Here is a 19,757-nt window from a genome sequence, read left to right as displayed (position 1 = left end):
ATATCATCAAAATAAGGCGATTACTCCAGTTTTCTCAATGTTGATTGAAGAGACTTTAGTGCAAAAACACAGCAGGGCCTATTTACAGCTTGTAGGGTTTCCGGCGCCAAATATATTCATTAATACTTTGCACCCGCAACCAGTATTGTTTTTTTCAGCTGCTCGTATCTAATTTCATTCAAAAAGCCGTGGTATCAAAGTATTAAAAGAGCCTCTTTGCGCCTACCAGAGTAGGTTCACCCCAGGAAACGCCTTCATAAATTTTGTATTTTCCAATCTCCACTATCAGTGACGAGGCCAAAGGGGTCACAACGTGAGGTATTTTTGCGCTTCCTGCGTCCATGTAGCTCACATGTTCTTTCAACAATGTGTAATAAATTCATTTAACGGGCATCCACTAATACTTATTTTTCTGTCAGAGAAGGGTTACTATAATGGGTTTTGATGAAGCAGTTCACCTGTACCTCGTTGGTCAATGTACCCAGGTTAACGTTTCCACTTCTTCAGTTTATGCTGATTGATATGTCATTTCCATCCAACCTATTGTACTCTCTACGGGAAAAGGTGGTCGATCTGCTTTGCACTTTCAAGCCCGAAGGTGCTGCGCAGCTTTGGTTTTGTTTATTCTCTAAAAAAATATTTTTTTCTTGCAACTGGCGTAACGCTTATTTCTTGGTGGGAAAATGTTTATGGTAGGGTACTCCGGTACGAAAAGCCACGCCAATTTATTGCATTTTACCAGCTATCGAAGTATACCTTTGCTTTGTTTCTTGCTGACAAATTCTCTTTGGGGAGGCAATCCGTAACTATATTTATTGGCGTTCCTTCAGTTCTATAATTTTAAAACTGTCAGGGCAATAGCTATACACAATGCAAATGTTTTTTCATCATAGTTATATACATTACAAATGTTAGTTAGAGGCAATGCAAATGCAAAACTTGATCCTATTTAGTCAAAGTCAAATTAAAATTTCTCTGAAAAGAATAAAAGTTGAGAATTGTTCTATAAATCAGTTGAATTTGAATATATTCATTGAGCCGCAGGGGTTATCTTTTCTGTTTTCTTGCAATGGGAGATGGACCTGGAACATTTGTGGCTACTATATTTATTGTAAGCAGAAAAAAAGATTTTATAATAAGTAGTTCAGTACATTGTTTCTTAAAGTGACAAAACATAACTTATAAAATATATTCCGCCTACCCGCTGCCAGTTTGTAAATGTTATACAGATCAATTTAAAATGTTTCCTGCTTTTTTCAGCAAAAGAAGCTCAATTCGTTGCACTCCCTCTTCTGCTTCTCGTCGCTGTCATCCCAGTTGAACCCTTTCACAAATTTCAAAGTGACATATTTTCTAAGTGGTTAAATTCTCGTACCAGAGGTTGTCTTCGGCTGAGTTTTTTACTATGTGGAAAGGTGTGCTGGGAAACAGATCACTTCTCTTTTTGCAAAAGAAGGAAAAAGTGTGTTGTTTTGCTACGGGTTGTTATGGTTTGTTATTTTGAAACAGTAGTTCACACCTCACAAATCACGAACAATGAGTATTTTTAGTAACGACGGCTGATGTAACGATAAATAAACGCGCGCTAATTATTTATCAAGGTTGCAAGGAGGTGAAGCTGCTCTCTGGAAGGATTACACCACAGAGCGTAATTATTTGTAGTTTTAAATTACCAGAAAGATTGGGCAACTGCTTTCGAAAGATTTCAAAGAACACGGTGAATTTTTGAGCACATTTACGTGGTGAACGTGGACGGGTGACATTGTATTTTTATTGCAATTATACACCATGGCTCAAAAGAACACTTCAATTCTTTGTGTTTCTACAGATTGCAACCATGGCTGTTAAATACTTCTACTTGCGGTCAATATTTTTTAATAACCGCAAAAAGCTGTTCAGCAATGCTACGGATTGCTGCACAAAACATGGCCTATTCCCAAGTGGAGAAGCTTAGTTACGCTTTCTGTGTGTAAGCGTGACTAACCACTCAGGCCTTGTATAGGGACAAAAAACAAAAAACATGTCTGCAACATCAAATTTGATAGAAAAGTGTTTTCTGCATTTCCCGCTACATGTAGTGCCCTTTGGATGTGGTCATTCTCGTAAATTGTTGGAAAAAACGACTTTAAAATGGTGACAAAGCTGCTTTTTATGCGTCGAAACTTGCTATGTCACTATAGCCATTGTTTCAACCAAGGAAGCAGCTGAAAGAAACTGTCCACTTCTGCAGTTTTAGAGCTTTAAATTGCATCGGGTAGGAAAGGCGAACGTAAATATTTGAAATGCGGATTAGCAACAGATTCCAATCTTTGACTTGATTTGCCTTTTTTTGCGCAGCACTCACTGCTTCGTCCACCGCATCCCTGGGTGGTGGAGTTGGTGGTGGACGGGCTGAAGAAGCAATTTCCCGGGCTGACCAAATGGCTGCAGAAAAGTAGACTACTATGCAATGTTCAAAATGAGACGGCATCAGCGGCCCGGAGATGGAGAGCAATAAAACGTTAGTTCACTGCTTTCCCTTTCTTGCTGGGTACCATTTTGTTCTCGTCATTCTGTCATCTCTGCATGAAGTGGAAGTGAGAGCGAGACTGTGGGTGAAAAACTGCTGAGTTTCTTAACAAGTGTGAGACAGACATAAATGTGACAACGGATATTATTTCCAGAGCACCTACTACTATGTTGAAGGCATCGATTATTTTCTCGCATGATCAAACTTGACAGCAATTAGCGTAGGAGAACGAAATCACGTTGTTGTTAACTTCTGCAACACTGAAATTGTGTTGGTTTTTCAAGCGAAACCCGAAAAAAATGTTCTTGTTGAATTTGTTCTCATCGGAAATTACGCAATTTTTCACAAAACACAAAAGATGGGATCAATAGGTTAAGGTAGGATTACCAGTTTTAAACATAGACATATATTTATGTTTTTACCATAACACAGTCTCAACGTAAGGGTATTCTTGGGGAATCGAAAGGAGATATCTCCAAAATATTCTCGCTAATACAGATTGCTTTCTTAATTATTCGCTTGGAATCCGTCGCTGGAGAGGTCAATGCATGATCCAGAGGCCTCAGGGCAAACAGCACACGGTCGAAATATTTTTAGGGAACAGAAATGATGCCACGAGCAATAACAGCTTGCTGGGTGCGATGCACACAATGGGGATGAACGGTGGTGAGATGTGGGTGCTGTTAAATACAATATGTCACGCGATAGGGAATGAGACGGATTGTAAGAGACGTTCGTAGAATTGTTGTGCGTCATGTGTTTTTGAGAAGCCAGAGCTTTTTTTCTAATCAAGATGGTTAAGTCTCTTCTCGCTATAAACAGACGCATGAGGTTCCCTTCGGGCATACTTTCTCCTCATTACTCTTCAATAGGCGGTAAAGCTTCATACCGATTCACTCCGATGTACAAACCCGGGTTGATGGATATGATATCGCATTTGTCATTTTTTGACGGACATTCATCCCATGTGTCATATCAATCTTATTTAAACGCCTCGCAAATATTGCTGGACGTTTTAAAATACCCTTTAAATATTAAGAAGTGTATTGTTGTGTTCCCTCTTTATACCTAATATTGGTTTCGTTATCCTGTCATAGACAATCCATTTGTGAGGCGGATTTGCGAAAATACTTTGTAATCACACAAGGCACTAATTTGAATGGGCGCCTACACGTTCAGTACAGCGGTTTCGAAATTTCGTATTTTTCCAAACTGCACTATCAGACAGGATCCCATGGCAGTAATGACATGTTATTTTCAGCGCTTCCTGCCTCTATGAACATCGCTAGCTGCATTGGGATATTTGGATAATATCTTCTAAATTACTTTATACGGCATCCAATAACCTTAGTTTGGGTGCCGGATAAAGGCTGGCGATGACGTGTCTTGATGAGGAGATTGACATGTTTTTGGTGGGTACAAAGGGCAACGGTACAAATGGTAAAGTTTGCACTTAAATTTATGGTGACACAGATGTCATTTCCTTCTAACGTATTCTCCCTACGAAAAAAACAGGGACGACGTGCATTGCACCTCCGATTTACAGGTGATATGCCATTTGAGATTTTTTCAAAATTTTTTTGAGGTCCCTTTTGTCTTTTATCTCAGCAAACGCTTAGTGATTGGCTGTACCGTTTTTTAGTAGGGCAGTCGTGTATAAAAAGGCACGCCAATTTCCAAACTTTACCAGCTATTGAAGTAAAACTATGCCTTGTTCTTGTGTAAGGAATTCGCTTTGGTAAGGAAACCATTAACCATAGTTTCTTTGCGTTACATGAATTTGTCAATATTTTCTTTAAATTATCATCGCAACAGTTTTAGATAGTGCAAATGTATTTTTGTTATATTTAGTTGCTAACTACAAAATAATTCTTAGTCAAAGACAAAGTTCATAGATTTTAGAAGGAAAACATCGTAGAGCTGTTATATAATAACCTTTTCTACTCAGAAGAATAATTTTATTGTGTGTACTCAATAAGTGGTTATGATAAAATAATCACACTCCACGGTTTTGACCAATTCAGCTGAATTTAAAAAGGTTCCATCGACGGCACTAAAATATAACTTTTCCCTATTTGTGCAATGCCCATTTCATGGCAAACAAATTTGGGTAATATGAATAATGCGCGTAAAATACTTATCGCCTATTACGTAGTTCAGTGCATATCTCTATGAAGCGACAAAATAGAACTTTATTATGTATTCCCCACCACCATTGCCAGTTTAAAATTTTAATTAAAAGGGAATTCCGTTTTCGTTTTCGCTTTTCAGCCGAAGAGACATGATGGCTCGATTCTTTGGACTCCCACTTCTGCTTCTCGTCGCTGTCATCCTAGGTGACGCTTTTCAAACATGATTGAATTCAAATATTTTCTAATTAAGTTGATTTCTTGTGTCTTACGTTAGTGTTCGATGGAGTTTCTTACCAATGGCAGACCTGTACTGAATAAATGAGCCAACATGTCTATTTACAAAAAAGACAAAAGATTTCATCTTACGTTCTCGCTAATTCTGAAGCAGTATACAGTTGAAACCTCGGGAATGACTGAGAACGAATAATTTTTGTAAAACCGGCCAATGCATCGCAGTATAACAACCCACTAATATTTAGGCGGAAGATGTAGCCTTTATAGCGGCACGAAGACTCTACGTCAAGAAGCTGAAAAGGAGATAGATGTCACTATGTCTAACATTTACAGCACAGCCCAATTTTAGTTGTGTGGGTTTAGGTTCTGAGACAGAATGTAGACTGTTTTCGAAAAATTTAAAGGGGCAGCGTTGATTTTGGTGCAAGCTTGCGTGGTCTACGGAGACAGACAGAGTGGATTTTTATGCAACAATACACCATGTCTGAAAAGCATTTGTCAGCTTTGATGCTGGCACCGCTTACGAACTTGGGTATTCGATACAACCAGTTGCTTCCCCAATTTGCTCAGAACAGCATAAATATGCCAAGAGACGTTGACTCCCTGTGAGACAAAACTACGCGTATTTTTCAGACAAAATGCGCAGTTCAGTTTATTATTTGCAGGATAGACCTTCGGGAATTGTATTAGGCCAAAACACCAAAAACGTGTCATCAGAGTTTAACCAGCAAGCGTTTTCTACATTTCCCGCGCACGTACGACTCTTGAAATCCGGGGAGTCCACTTTAAGGCTCGCAAAAATAAAGGACTCGGAAATGGTTGCGATGTTGCTATTCGTACACCTGAAATTACAATGGCACTTGTAGCTATTTTTCCTGCAATTAAATAAACGGAACAAAGTTCTCTATTATATAAAGTTTGAGGGCGCTGTTTAAAACAGGTACAGGCGAACATAACCATTTAGACTGCTTCTGTAATAGCTTCCATGCTTTGACCTTACTTCGATTCTCTTTGCTTAGCCCTCACTGCAACGCCGACCGCAGCCCTCGGTGGTGGAGTTGGAGGAGGCCGTGCTGAAGAAGCAATGGCCCGCGCCGAGGAACTGGCGGCACAGAAGTAGAGCAGCCTGCAACATTGAAAGTGAGAAGACATCGAGTGCCTGAAGATGGAGAGCAATAAAGCTTGAAAAAAGTGCTTTCCTGTACTCCTCTGCTTTTGAACACCTCTGCTTTTGAAACTAGACTGGGCAGGCTCACGTGGACCGCTCGGGGAACGTAGGCCTGTTGGGCCAAAAGAGATGATATGGCTTCCACACGTTGAATTCTACTGCATTGCCGAACAGGTTCGCGCAGCGGCACTTCAAATTCTTCCCAAAGTTTTTAGGCTTTGCAGCAGTCGCCGGCACATTTACGTCGACGTCGTCTTCGCTGTGAGCATTCACAGTGCACCGATTGCCACAAAAGTTTGTTTGACTCGTCTTTTAAGTCTGAGCTTGGCCGCACCTTTTTATTAAAACAGTTAGCCTATGTTATTACAGATGCTATTAAGAATAATACATATAAAAAGGACTAACCCGGTAAAACTCATAGCGGTTGCATGAAACGCCGGCGAATTAAACAACGAAGACTCTTGTGGCGTCATGCATCCCCTTTACAGAAAGTTAGTTATATTTAGAGTACGAAGTTCTGGGAAGGTCTTTTTCAAGGTTATTTTGCGTATCAGGCTAAAACATACCCAAAAATTTCAGGTATAAGGCACTTATATTTGTTGAGATTTTCTTTTTTCTCACCGCACCACGCAAGTTTCGGTTCCAGAGCCGTTCACAAGCTGTGGAAAAGTTGACTCTCTGTTTCGGACTAGGAAAAGAACATCAAAGTTACTGCAGAATTTTTAAATTTGGGGACATTCGCAGATTTGAAACTGCCAAAAATGACTCTAAAAAGTTTTTTGTAAAGTGATAACATAGCTAAACAGATGCTAGCAGAAATTCTATTTGCTAATTTGTTTCTACCACGATCACGTTTACGAAAAACGCCAGCACCAGCGAGAGGGTTTCGAAGGTTTTGCAAGGCGTTCTTTAGCTTCGCTTTCAAAATTAATTAAATTACGGGCCGCGTCAGCCGCACTTCTTTCGAAAGAACAGCAGATTGCACAGTTACGAATGGCCGTGGGTTCGGAACTGACTTGGCTCAACGTAACGCGGTTCTGCCAGAGCTATAGACTACGAATCCCGCCCAAGATTGAGAAAACGCAGTGTCTAGAGTGCCGTGCCACGGCACTCTAGCTGACCACTGCAGGCATGGCTCGAGTGCCGTCCGACGACATTCGAATATTTAAGACTAGGCTAGCACCGGTCCAAAGCGTTTGTCGTTGTAGTTTGAGGATCCGCCTTAGGTACGTGCTCGCAAGGGCGGTGGTTCAAGACCGGTTCTTGCCTCGGTTTTTTTTTCATCTTTCGATTGAAGTATAATTTTTATGCCGTAGGTTAGTTTTTGTGTTTTAAATGATTTCTTTGTGTGCGTGAGGTTATCTTATATTATGTTTAGGTTATGTTGCCTAGCTTTACGTTATCTAGAGCGATATAGTGCCAGACGCGGCAATTTTGCCACAAAACGCCGGTGAACGTCGATATAGTCCACTGCTTATAATACCGTCGAACGGCACTCTGGACCCGGCCTTGGGAAAACCACCTAGTTTTCATTTTCGATCGCATCGCTTCTGTTACGAATTTCAGGTGTCTCGCCGAGGACGACGACGACGAAGTAGAAGGAGCGGTTCGTTTGTGTTCTTCCTCCGCTCGTTGTTTTCGCCAGATCTCGTGGTTTTCGGCTGGTTTTACATCCAGTGATCTGTAGTGACGCTGGAACATCTCTGGCCCCTCCATGGTCGGACTGCAAGCCAGGCGGGTAAAGCTGGCTCAAAAATGTGTCTAAACACGGATGCCGCCATGATGCCACGCTGTAGTTGCCACATCAGTAGTTGAAGATATCGCTAACAATTTTTCTTAAAAATAAGGCACAATTTTAGGGCCTTAAGCCTAAATTAGACAACCTTTATGGCAATACCTGAGTTTTTTTACGAGTTTGTATGCTTTTTATTAGTTTTCTCGAAGCATTTATGCTTGACGAACAAAAATAAATGAAATATTAAGCAAAAAGACGACGTCGGGCTGAGGTGCCAAATTCAGTTTCGGTATATTGTGAGGAGCGTCACTCCTGGGGGGGGTAATTTACAAAGGTTCACTCTAACACGCCTTATTGTCTGCTGTGTCACTTCGTTGCTTGGGAAGACAAGATTGCGAAGACTGCTGACGATACGGAATAAAGCCGCCGCCGCCAATCTTCAAGGACACCTTCTCTACATGTCCGTAGTGGCTGCTGCCGATTTGAACTCGCCGTGAGCCGGTCATATCATGTTACGTGAGACAATGCTGGGCAGATCGGCTCCTTTTGACCGTATATGATTCGTAAATAAAAACAACCAAATGCACGAAACATTCTACCATGCCTAGCGTATAACTGGGCTCTTGTTTACGAGTGGTGTTATACTTTCACTGAACGGTGTTTTACTTGAGTGAGAGATAAAACAACCGCCAACTAATAATATCAAGGGTAATTTTATTTGCACAATACGGTGGTTTTCTAGAGGAGGACAAGGCGAAGCCGAAATGTAATCCCGAATGTAGGTGCAGAAATCTCCTGTATGCGTGTGTGCGATTGGTGCATGCTCCTTCGATCGTTGAAGCACGCAAACTAAAAATTTCGAGAACATATTTGATGCTTTGCATGACACATTCTTTAAACTCGGTGGATTAGCGACGTTATTTTATTACGTCTACTTGCACCTCTACTCTCATATGGCCCATGTATATACCTGCACAGAGGAGGAAGGGCAGGAGTAAACTTCATGTGAGATGGGCACCCATATGGTGGGGCGTTAAGAAAAATAATTCTGTCCTTCCTTGGGTGCATTCGCAAATGAATGGAAACGGCCACTTTTGTGCACGCCCAATTATCAGGACCACCCCGCCTGCAAGCGGTTTTGCCTGAAATGCCTGCGGGTTCAGCCGGAAATCGGTCTGTCAACAGAAATCGCCTAGGAAGCATGCTGACGTAACACACATCGCTTTCTTGGGTCGCGATGGGACCGTCATTTATTTTGTGCAAGGCGAAGTTGACGAAGGATATACGTCTCCCTTGAAAAGTAAATAATTTGTGTGTACCTATAAATTGTTATTGCCACTCATTAGTTCAATCATAGTGGTTAATTTTGAAGCAGCTGCCAAACATAACTATTGCAGGTGAATCAGACTGCCTAGCATGAGACTATCAATCGCTAATATAGAGTATTCAGACACTTAATGTGTATTGCATATGAAAGTCATTAAGAAAGTGGACAATAAACTGAACTCTCAATTTTATAATTTGCGACAGTTACATCTGCACGTATCGGTTCAGCCAGTGCCACCTGGAGACGTTCTTCAGCTGTATACACAAGATAAAAGGAAGGAATGCTATATGCGAATGCGATACGCGATAGAAAAAAGGAATTCGATATGTCTAGCACAGCCTTCTCATTTATGCCAACATTGAACCGGTGGCCGCAAAGGTGTCACACCAGACTTGTGGAATTTCCACGCTTCCATTCCAGCGTGCTCACAGCAACAAGGATGATGACGAAGTTGCATTACCGATGCTGGGTTGCAGTAATGCTGTAGCTGATTATGAACGTTCTGGCTAATGCTCATTGAGATTGTGGTCACCAGCATTGTTATTTTTATCAAAAATATTGGGCCATCACAATGCCATCAGCCCATGTATCATGTGCTTCACACCATAGAACATATACCTTGTCGCAATTCCGGCAACGAAAAAAAGAAATTTGACATTGCCAGCCTTACCCTCTCATCCTTCCACCGGTTTTGTTTGAGGTGTGAGAAGTTATTTGTGCAAGCTGAGCCCAATAAAATCTTGCGCCCAAGTTACGTTTCATACGTACATTACTCTTTGGCTGCAAGAACAAGCAAAAATAAACACAGAAAAAGCAAGAGGGTCATATGCACAAGCAATTCTCATCCAACAAATTTTATTTCACCACCAGTAATACCACCAGACCTCTAGGGAAGTTTGTGATGGTAAGAGCAAGGCTAAGATGAACTAATGTGCGACTTTGAAGAAAGGAAGAAACTGTAGAAGAAAGCTAGGGAGGTTAACCAAGGAAAGAAGAAGAACTGCCCAGCTGGCTGTGCTACATGTGGAAATGTGAACAGGAAACTTGAAAGGAAAGGAGAGGACTGGCATAAAATAAAGGATAAAAAAAATCTCGAGAAAAAAAACATGGCGTGGAAATGGCCAGTACAAAGACAGCACCATGGGCGAAAAAAAGAGAGGAATAAATTATGCAGGCAAAACGACAAAATGGGCAAACGAAGGATGCTGCATGAAGGTTACGCCCCTTCAGCACCAGGGACTGTTTTTCTCTCTTATTCACTCCAATCTGCTTCTTCAAGGCAAGAACTGATTTGGCTACTTCAGCTCCATCTTGTTTAAAACCACTGAAATATGTCTGATTTTCTGTGTACATGATGTAAATAGGGTACATAATTTCTCATTTTTTAAAAATTGTCCTGAAATGTCTGTTCTTTCGTGGCAAGCTTTCGTGACTAACTGCTCGTAAAATTGCATTTACTTTGTTCATTTTTTGCTCTTTTATGCTACCTCTGCTTGTATTTGTTTATTTCATTCTTCTCCTCTTCTCCAGTGCTTAAGTTATTTTAATAATGATATTGTTTTTTCTTCAAAAAGGTTTTTTGGCTTTTACCCCAGTCGGTTTACTGGCTATAAACCTGCCATAGCTTTGCTGGAAATAGTTAGTTCCTCACACAATTTTCCTCTTTATTCTGGGAGAGGGGGCATGAAATTTTAAAAAGTAACGAGCCCTGCAGCGACTAATGAACACTTGCACTAATTTCATTGTGGTTGGAAGTACTGAAAGCTATAGTTCCACCATTCCTTGAGTGAGTTTCATGATGAACATAACATAGTAACATTAGGCTTGGGTATTTTACGGTTATTGAATCTAAGCTAATGCGAGGGCCACTACATAAAAGCATTTCAACTGGAGAAAAAAGTTGACACACCTGCTACAGAGGCCTCGTAGACAGGCACCGGCTCAGGCACAGAAAGCGTGTTTGTGCAGTCACATATACGATTTCCATTTACAAGCATTTCTTGGAAGCTTTGTCCAGTTTGAACTTTCATTCGCTAGAAAAGCAAGTAGTTGTAAAGAGCACCTCAATAGATTGCGAAAACAATAGCTGATGCATACAGGGGGGGGGGCGAGGCGTGTGAGACATGTTAAATTAGCGCTGTACAGACGGGACAACCAAGAAAAGACTACACAGGGCTAGCGCTGCATATCAACTGAACTCTTTTACCACACACAAAAGGATATATCCACAAACAGCGCATGCGCGAATACGGGGGAAGCCACCAGGAAAAAAATCAGGGCAAAAAGCAATCAGGGGGAAGTGATTTCTTTTTAAAGGAAGAAGGAAAATAAATGAACTGAAGATATTATTAGGCTCTCATGAGAGCTCACCTACATTTAACACAGTCACAGACAAAAAGTGGGAATAGAAGGGGAAATATGATAGGAGAGAGAAAAGTAAAGATAAAAAGGTGAGGAAAGAGTAGAGAAGAGTAGTTCCACTGTGGTCGATTCCGTCGCACACAACACACCATGAACACTGTTGGCTGGCGTAATGCTGCGTCCGGGAGACGAGAAGCCTCGAAGGGAACGGCGAAGCGCGGAGGTGAGCTTGGTGCGACGATGAGCGAAGTCTGCGGCGGTCCCGACTGCTTTGGAGTTCGCTGGATAGGAGTGCGGCCGACAGACGGGTACTGGGGGGGCGGGAGCTGGCAGTCGACCGCCCATACCGGCAGAGCGAAAGCCGGGCGACATCCAACGGCCCGCGGTTGCAACGGGCAGCCGAAATGAAGCCCCTCCGAAGCACAGGAACACGAAAAAACACGTCCGCTCAACTCCGAAGCGACGACCGAGCTCCCTTGACGCACCCGCAAAAGCTATCTCTTTGAGCGTAGAAGTACCCGCTAATCTACGCGCTACCCTTCTCAGTTGCGGATAATGCAAGACTGCATCTAACGCCACAGCACGGAACAAAAGTTTGCTACCTACCACAGGAAAAACTTTACACAACGTTTCTGGACAGCAAAGTTGTCACGGCGCACACATAGCAACCATGGCTGCCATAATAGAATTCGTATGTTGCTAGGTGAAAACCCAGAACTGCCGCCAACTCTAGTAGGCAAATAGACAGCGGGCAACGCTGTGAGGGTGGCATCATGTCTGCGCCCGGGTGTAGCACGGTTTCACTGCACGGGCTGGCCGGGCAGCTTTTCCTCTATAGTCAGTAGTATTAACTCTATGCTGCAAGCAAAAGGACGGCCCCTTAGTGTTCTCCTCTGCATCGGATCCGGCCCACCGGCCGCTAGGCGTAACTACACTGGCTCTCAGCCACTGGCGGTTGCGACGGCGCGCCTCTATGTTACGCATGCGAGAAAAGCTCTGCGAACTGCAATCCACTGCACCTAGGTAGACGCTCGTTCCTCGTACATCGCTACAAACCCGGCTCTGGACTACCCGCTGCAAATGAAGGTAACGCTACCGTTCCCGCTATCTCCGGTGGACCCCTCTACTTTATCGAATCAGTCTTCGGCCAAAGGTGCGGCACGAGTTAGGGCTGAGGTTTCACCCTCGCCTGCGGCCAAACGGGTGTATACATCTGTCACAAACATATCCCTGCAACCGACCGATGAACGGTATAAAACAGCGACATCTACTTCATCCCGTACAGGCGCCGCCAGTTCGCAGGTCCCTACAACCAATGAGCAGAGTCCCTCAGTGTACAAAGTTGCCATCAAACCTCGAGAGCGATTCAACATCCTCTCTCTTCCGACAAGGACACTGAAGCAGACGCTCTACGGATGCCTTAGAAGATCCGGATTTGCTGGCTACGCGTACCACAGCCGAACCAACACAGTGTCTGTGTGGGTGTCGTCTCCTGAGGCTCTCCAGCGACTGTGCGCACTGGATCATATTCTTCTGTTGGCTGGAAAACAGCTACCTATATAAGCGTGCCTCCTCTCTGGTACTAACATCCGACGCTATGTTGTTTCGGGAGTAGACCCCAGAGAGAATCCTAGACCTGCAGGCCAGTACCCGTTGCTCCACGCACCAGGTTCTTCTTGTCCGCTACATGGGCGCTGTCCGCACGTGTCTCATAACTCTGCCAGGGCCGTAAGAGCCACCGGATCGTCTTTTCTACAATGGCTGCGTTCTTCGCCCACGTCCATACAATGCCGGAGTGGTACATTGTTACCAATGCTTCCGTGATGGACACATCAGACCGTCGCGCCCATTCCTTGTCACAGAAGCGCAGGTGACAAGGGCCTCGGAACCACCGGCTTCTACGGCATCAGAGCCACTGGCTACCTCGTCGTTCGCCTCAACGTAAGCCAAGTTTCGATGAGGTCTGTGCCGCATGAATGAACAATGCATCACGGACAAATAGTGTCCGATAAAGTGCAAAGCTACTCGCGCTAAGCGGCGCGCGCTCCGAAGCCAGCCTGAGCCCAACGATATTCCTCTGGCCAACGGTTTCGGCTGTTTGCCTAAGGAAAGCGAAGTAGTGGTAGAAGACGACGCTGTGGAGCCTTTGGATTACTACCAGCCATAGTACGACGAAGTGCTTTGTGGCTCCCGCACCGGAAGAAACAGCACAGTCAAACTGTGCAATAATCTACGGGTATGGAAGAGCTAGAAAAGATAGACCAACAGTTGGCCGTGCTGCAAACTAACGGGACTAAGCTCACACAGCGCCTGCCCCGCTTAATTCATCATCCGAATCGCCAGCCTCCACTGAAACAAGACCGGTCGAGTCGGCGCCGTTTCGCGCCAACAAGCATGAACCCACCAAAGCCTGTCCCTTCTGCTTTCACACACCATGAGCGTCTACAGCTTGTGGTGCAGCAGCAGCAGAAGTTCATGTAAGTGTTACCGGCCCAACTAAATTAACTCATTTCACTGTGCATGTTCCACAATATATAGTACAATGGAACTGTCGCGGACTCACAGAAAAAAATTGGGGAGCTTCAGGAACGTGTTCGCCTAGGCAAACTGCGAGCATGAAATTTACTACTACAAGACAAAAACTCTCTACCTCGCTTCCAAAGTATTACGGCTGACGCTACGCCATCCATACATGATCGGCGTTGTGGCTCCAATGAATCTCGGTCAGGCAAAGCCGCCATCTATGTGCTTACGGCTTATCCGCAAACTCAGATCCCCTGGACGAGTCGTGTACGGAATGACAAGAAATCGTTGCACTGAAAGCACAACTGCCGAAGTACGCAATAATCTTGGTGTCATGTTATGTACGTCCACATAGCGGACGTGCGCCTTGTCTAAGATTGGGCTTGTTGACATCTCTACGGCATTCCCACGCAGCCTGTCCGATACTCGTGACCGTGGACTTTATTGCCCCTCCTTGGGGTTATGCTACCACAAGGGCACGCAGGCGGGCGCTCCTTGCCTACTTCATCGATGCGCACTTCACTCTCCATAACGATTTCTCGTGTCCTACGCGCCAATGTATTCATCCCGGTTGCCACCCTACTCACCCGACTCAACCTCGTGGCTTGGTAATGATACGGTCTCCTGGCACCTAGAGGCCGACTGCTGGAGCAGTCATGACCATCCCATCAGGCTTGGCATTGTCCCAACCTCGACACGTCGCTTACGACGGTGCTGCACTGAAACAAACTGGGATACGTTCGGAGGTAACATCACCACAATGCTCACGGCGCCAAGTCCGGACCCAATCAGTCTCGTTAAGGAAGCCCTGCGAAGCACCTGTGAGGACACATCGGTAGCGGAATCACAGCAGAAGCCTGACCTTCGACTCTTACAGCTTGGGCCCAGCGCGAAGAAGCTGAAGTGGCTGCCTTCCGATATCCATCGTCTGTGGAGGCCGGAATACGCTTACAAAATCTGACTGCGGCTGCGAGGCGTCATGAGAAGCGTCGGTCAAGTCAGCGATGGATGAGCTGGCGTCTACATCATCAACTGGCGTCTACATGAGCTGGCGTCTACATTATCGGCGACTACATTATCAATCTGGCGCACCGTGCTATGAAAAGTAGTGACTGCTTTCCAGATGAGGTAGCCCGTGCATGTCTGGGATCGGAGAGGGATCCTGCGCAATTTGCCGCCGATGTTGCCCCCGTCCTGTTCCCCGCCTTTGACATTCTTCCAGCCAGCAACCCGTGCCCATTTCTCCGGCCGAGCCACGTTTGTTCCTCCCCTCCTGATGACGCCGCGCGTGGAATTCAATCGCCTTTCACGATATCCGGGTTTCTTGCTGCGCTTGATCAAGCCAAACAGAGGACCGCTCCCGGGCCAGATGGCCATACGTACGAGGTTTATAAGAAACTCGACGATCCATCCCTCAGCAACCTCCTTGACCCATCAACGAGATGTGGTTCTCTGGTCACACACCAGTATCTTGGCTACTCGCTGATACCGTTCCGATAACGAAGCCCGGTAAGCCACCCGATCAGCTCCCTCATTTGCGTCAAATAGCCTTGACCTGCACCTGGTTGAAACTGTTGGTGCTCATGCTGGCGACTTGGCCTCAATGGTGGATGGACAGTTTCCGGTGGTATCACCCACCGAAGATCAGGCTTAATCCCTGTCGGGGTACCGAGGATGGGCTTGACCATTTCTCGTCAATGGTGCTACTTGCCGGGCGATCAAACAAGTTGCGCGCAGTGCTTGCCATGGACATACAAAAGGCATACGGCAACGTTAGCCACGGAACCATCTTGGAAATTCTCCAAGGCCTTCTCCTCCCGGACAAGGTTTGCTCTTTCATCCGGAACTTCCTCACAAAAAGATCCTTTTCGGTACGCATTTCCCGGACAAGGTATCGCAACTTTACGCCTGTCCGCAAAGTGCCTCATCTCGCCCTTCCTTTTTCATATTATTATGTTGCCGCTTGCCTGGCATCTCGGATCTATACCTGACATGCACATTTTGATGTACACGGACGACATCACAGTGTGGACTGTACACTCTGGCCTGACTCTGCAAACCGCATGCCTCCAACACGCCTAGTCTGACAATCCGAAATGGTGGGAATATGCTGGACTAGCACTGTACGTCGAAAACACAGCTATTCTTCCTGTGGCCAGTGATTGGTGCGTCGCCGAATGGAGGTGTCTCCAATCACATTACAACTCCGCGGCCGACCTGTACGCACTGCCACCTCAGTTCGCGTGCTGGAATTAGAAATTTGTGCGCCTTGGTTAGCGTCTATGTGGCTATGTTCCGCTCGCCAAAAAGCGCGGCAGATCCTCCACCTCATCCGATGCATCTCACATAAGTCTGGAGGCTCCTGTTTGAAAATAGCCCGCCAATTGCTACGGTGTGTACACTAGCCTCAGCGTGTTTACCAGGTCCAATTCAGACACCTAACCGAGCGAAGTGGGCTCGAATTTAGGCAATTAACCAAGGCGCAATGCTTGCCATTACCTGCCTGCCTAGGATAACGATTCGTCCTCGTCAGGCCTAAGCTCAAGTTTACACCTTCGATGAGCTTGTAAACCAGCGTCGGAACGCCCGCATGCATAAACTCACCTTCATTGCCGAGGCAGCCGGCGTTAGGTAACTACATGGGCCGTTCACTACACACGTTCCCAGCCTGTTTGTTACCAGCCCACCTTGGCTATACCCATCGGTTTCCGACAATAGCCCACAAACGCTACTGCGCAGTCGATCCGACGGACATTCTGACATGCTTTTCGCGGACGCGCAAGAACTGGAGGCTTACTCTCTACTTGTACCTGTAGCATAGTATTTAGGCTGTCGGGTATACTATCGCAAAAAAAGTGCGTATGCACCATGCGTATGCATAGCTGATTATTTTGATTTCGACAACTCCAAGGTTGAGGTTTCTTCTCTGTAGAGATAGATGTATGTGTGGGTGGTTTTGTTCTTTCATAGTTATATAAAAGCTATGGTATTCCTAATTTGATCAGCTAAGTCTGTTCATTTCGGCCGGTGACACAGAACTATAAACTTTTGAGTGTGAATAAATTTCATTGCGAATTTGCTACAGCCTATTTTACTTCAAAGCCAAAACGTGGGAGGAATTGAGACTTTCTAATGCAATAATTAATAGGGATTATGCAAGCCAACATTAAGTGACGTATTGCTTTAAAGCAAGTCTTCCGAAGTGTGCACTTTAGAAAACCAACTTAATGCCTGTAGCGTAGAAGTAGCGGCCCTGCGAAGCAAAACCTTCCCTGTTATTTCTGCGTGTTTAACGTGGCATTTACGTCGTCGCATTTCTTCAGAACCTTGAATCAAAAAATCTTGACGTCAATACGATGAAAAATCTTACTACTCTGTACAAAGTACACCGTGTCTTAGACGTTTATTGTTCTTTATTTACATCCAGCTGATGCGTTGTAAGGTTGAATGCTACATGCTGCTCTACTTTTCTGGACCAATTTCCTTTCCAGTTCACTGTCCTCCACCTCCAGCACCAAGGAATACGGTCGAAGACGCGGTGAGTGCTGAGCAATTAGACGAAAGTCAGGGAAATGCCTAAATACTACGGCAGAGGCGCATTGAAAATTCCTATGTTCATCATTCGTTAGAACGGATACTCTATGAATTGCACAAAGGTGAGTGATTGGTTCAACATACTTTATGTGTACTAAGAATAGGTACACGAACAGTAATGTATTTAGAAGTTCAAACAGCAACTTTGTCACCATTTTTGTCGTTCATTATTCTCACAAGGCTCATAACAGGGTTCAGCATGCAAGAATCGTAAGTTCTGCGGGAAAGGTTTAAAATATTTGTTAGTGTCCACATGCCTTTGCAATTTCCAAAGACTGAAGGGTAAGATATTGTCACGAAGCCAAGGACGACGCAGTTGTCTTGGAGAAAAACGTTTATTGGAGCGAAGTTGTGCTCCCCTAACAACTCAAAAGAATACAGAGGCGGCGAAGCAGCGGTCAACAAAGTGACTTGCACAGGCGAGTGTCGTCGAATCGAATGGCGCGGAGTCTGCTCAGCAGTCTTTTATCTTTCGGCGCAAGTGTTTCTGTAACCGTCGATTCACATCCAGAACATTGTAGATTACAGGAGATTATTCTGGGCTAGTGACGTTAGGGCGAAACAATCTGCTTATCTTAATTTGATAGCCCGTGCGGCATAAAAGTAAAGAATGTAAGACGCGCTTTCTTTGGAATGCAGATAACACATCCGGGCGTGGCTCGGCAGTAAAAGCAAACAATACATAAACAAACCCTTACATGGTTCGCGGCATTACCCCCCCCCTCTAAGAGTGCTTCGACCCGATGCTACAACAAAACACAGTCCCAACTAACAACAAAAAATTCACAGCATATCCACGGGGTGAATGATGATGAGTGGGCGAAGCTCCTGAGGGGAAATCATCGGTAAAACCGTGACTCTTTAGTGAAAGTTCGCCCACTACATCTGTGTCCGAACGTAACGTCTAGAAAGTCTCGCTTAAACCGCGCGTCGGCACCTTGGGGCTGAGCTCGCCTGATGCGCTTTGCAGACGCCTCACGAGCTCTCACTGCATCGGGGTCTGCCTGCCGATACGCGCGCTTTCTCGCCGCTTCCCGTTCTCTGACGTTTTGGAGATCCTCTTCGCGCCGCAGCCGTGCCGCTTCGCGTACGGCAGGGTCCTCGCGCCGTTGCCGTGACGCTTGGACCTCTCGTTCTCGAACGCTGGGATCTTGGCGGCGTCGTTGCGCAGCCAGACGACACGCTTCGGCCTCCCGCTCTCGTACGGCAGGATCTTGGCGGCGGCGTCGCGCAGCTTCACGGAGCGCTTCTGCCTCGCGGGCTCGCAGATCTGCAGCCTTATCCATCGGGCGACTCCAAGCGCGCGCCAAATGCGAACGTATTTTATTACAACGCTCCCCGCCATCTAGTAAACAATCCAAGAACTAAACTAGAGGTAGCCACACCATCTAGTAAACAATGCAAGCGCATCTTTTCATCATATACAAGTACCGCCATCTAGTAAACAATCCAAGAACTAAACTAGAGGTGGCTACATACATACGTCGAGGATGGTAAACAGACCTACGCCATAAGGAGCTTCGCCCATAAAAAAGTCCGTCATCTTGCATAGTAAGGTTTCAAGCGAACCACGTGGACGACTTCTGGCCGCGTGCGTCGTTGGGATGTTCCGGAATCACCATCGGGGATCACCTCGTAGGTAAGTTGGCCGACACGTCGTAGAATCTCGTAGGTTCCGAAATACCATGGCTGAAGCTTCTCACATAGCCCGCGTCGACGGATGGCAGTCCAAATCCACACACGATCCCCAAGGTGGTACTCGGCGTCTCGGTGTCGGAGGCTGTAGCGCTCGGCATTCACCAGCTGCTGGTCCGTTGTACAAACTCGAGCCAGCTGGCGGGCCTCCTCCACACACTGAAGGTATTTATGGACGTCGGCGTTGATGTCGTCGTCTTCTACGTGCGGAAGCATGGCGTCGAGCACCGTAGTCGGCCTTCTTCCACAGACAAGCTCGAACGGCGTCATCTGCGTAGTTTCCTGGATAGCCGAGTTGTACGCAAAGGTGACATATGGTAGCACTTTGTCCCAAATCTTATGTTCAACTTCGACGTACATTGACAGTATATCCACGCTTGTCTTGTTCAGGCGTTCCGTTAGTCCGTTCGTTTGGGGGTGCTACGCCGTCGTTCTTCGGTGATCCGTGTTCCTGTAGCGTAATATCCCTTGTATCACCT

At 45.5% G+C, this 19,757-nt stretch overlaps 2 long non-coding RNA genes across 3 annotated transcripts in view; both read left to right on the top strand.

Annotated features, from left to right (window-relative positions):
- The window catches only part of LOC144145068 (uncharacterized), a 202,675-nt gene that overhangs the window by 35,181 nt on the left and 147,737 nt on the right, over positions 1–19,757 (top strand). The window lies entirely within an intron of this gene.
- Positions 4,162–6,041, top strand: LOC144145066 (uncharacterized). Its single transcript, XR_013317418.1, has 3 exons — positions 4,162–4,247; positions 4,781–4,845; positions 5,895–6,041. It is a non-coding gene; the product is annotated as an uncharacterized LOC144145066 (long non-coding RNA).

This window comes from Haemaphysalis longicornis, unplaced genomic scaffold (genome assembly GCF_048455015.1).
Source record: "Haemaphysalis longicornis isolate Haplotype H1 unplaced genomic scaffold, Haemaphysalis longicornis Haplotype H1 scaffold_7, whole genome shotgun sequence".
Lineage (NCBI taxonomy): Eukaryota > Metazoa > Arthropoda > Arachnida > Ixodida > Ixodidae > Haemaphysalis > Haemaphysalis longicornis.
Note: the sequence above shows the minus strand (reverse complement) of the source record. Positions and strands in the feature narration are given on the sequence as shown.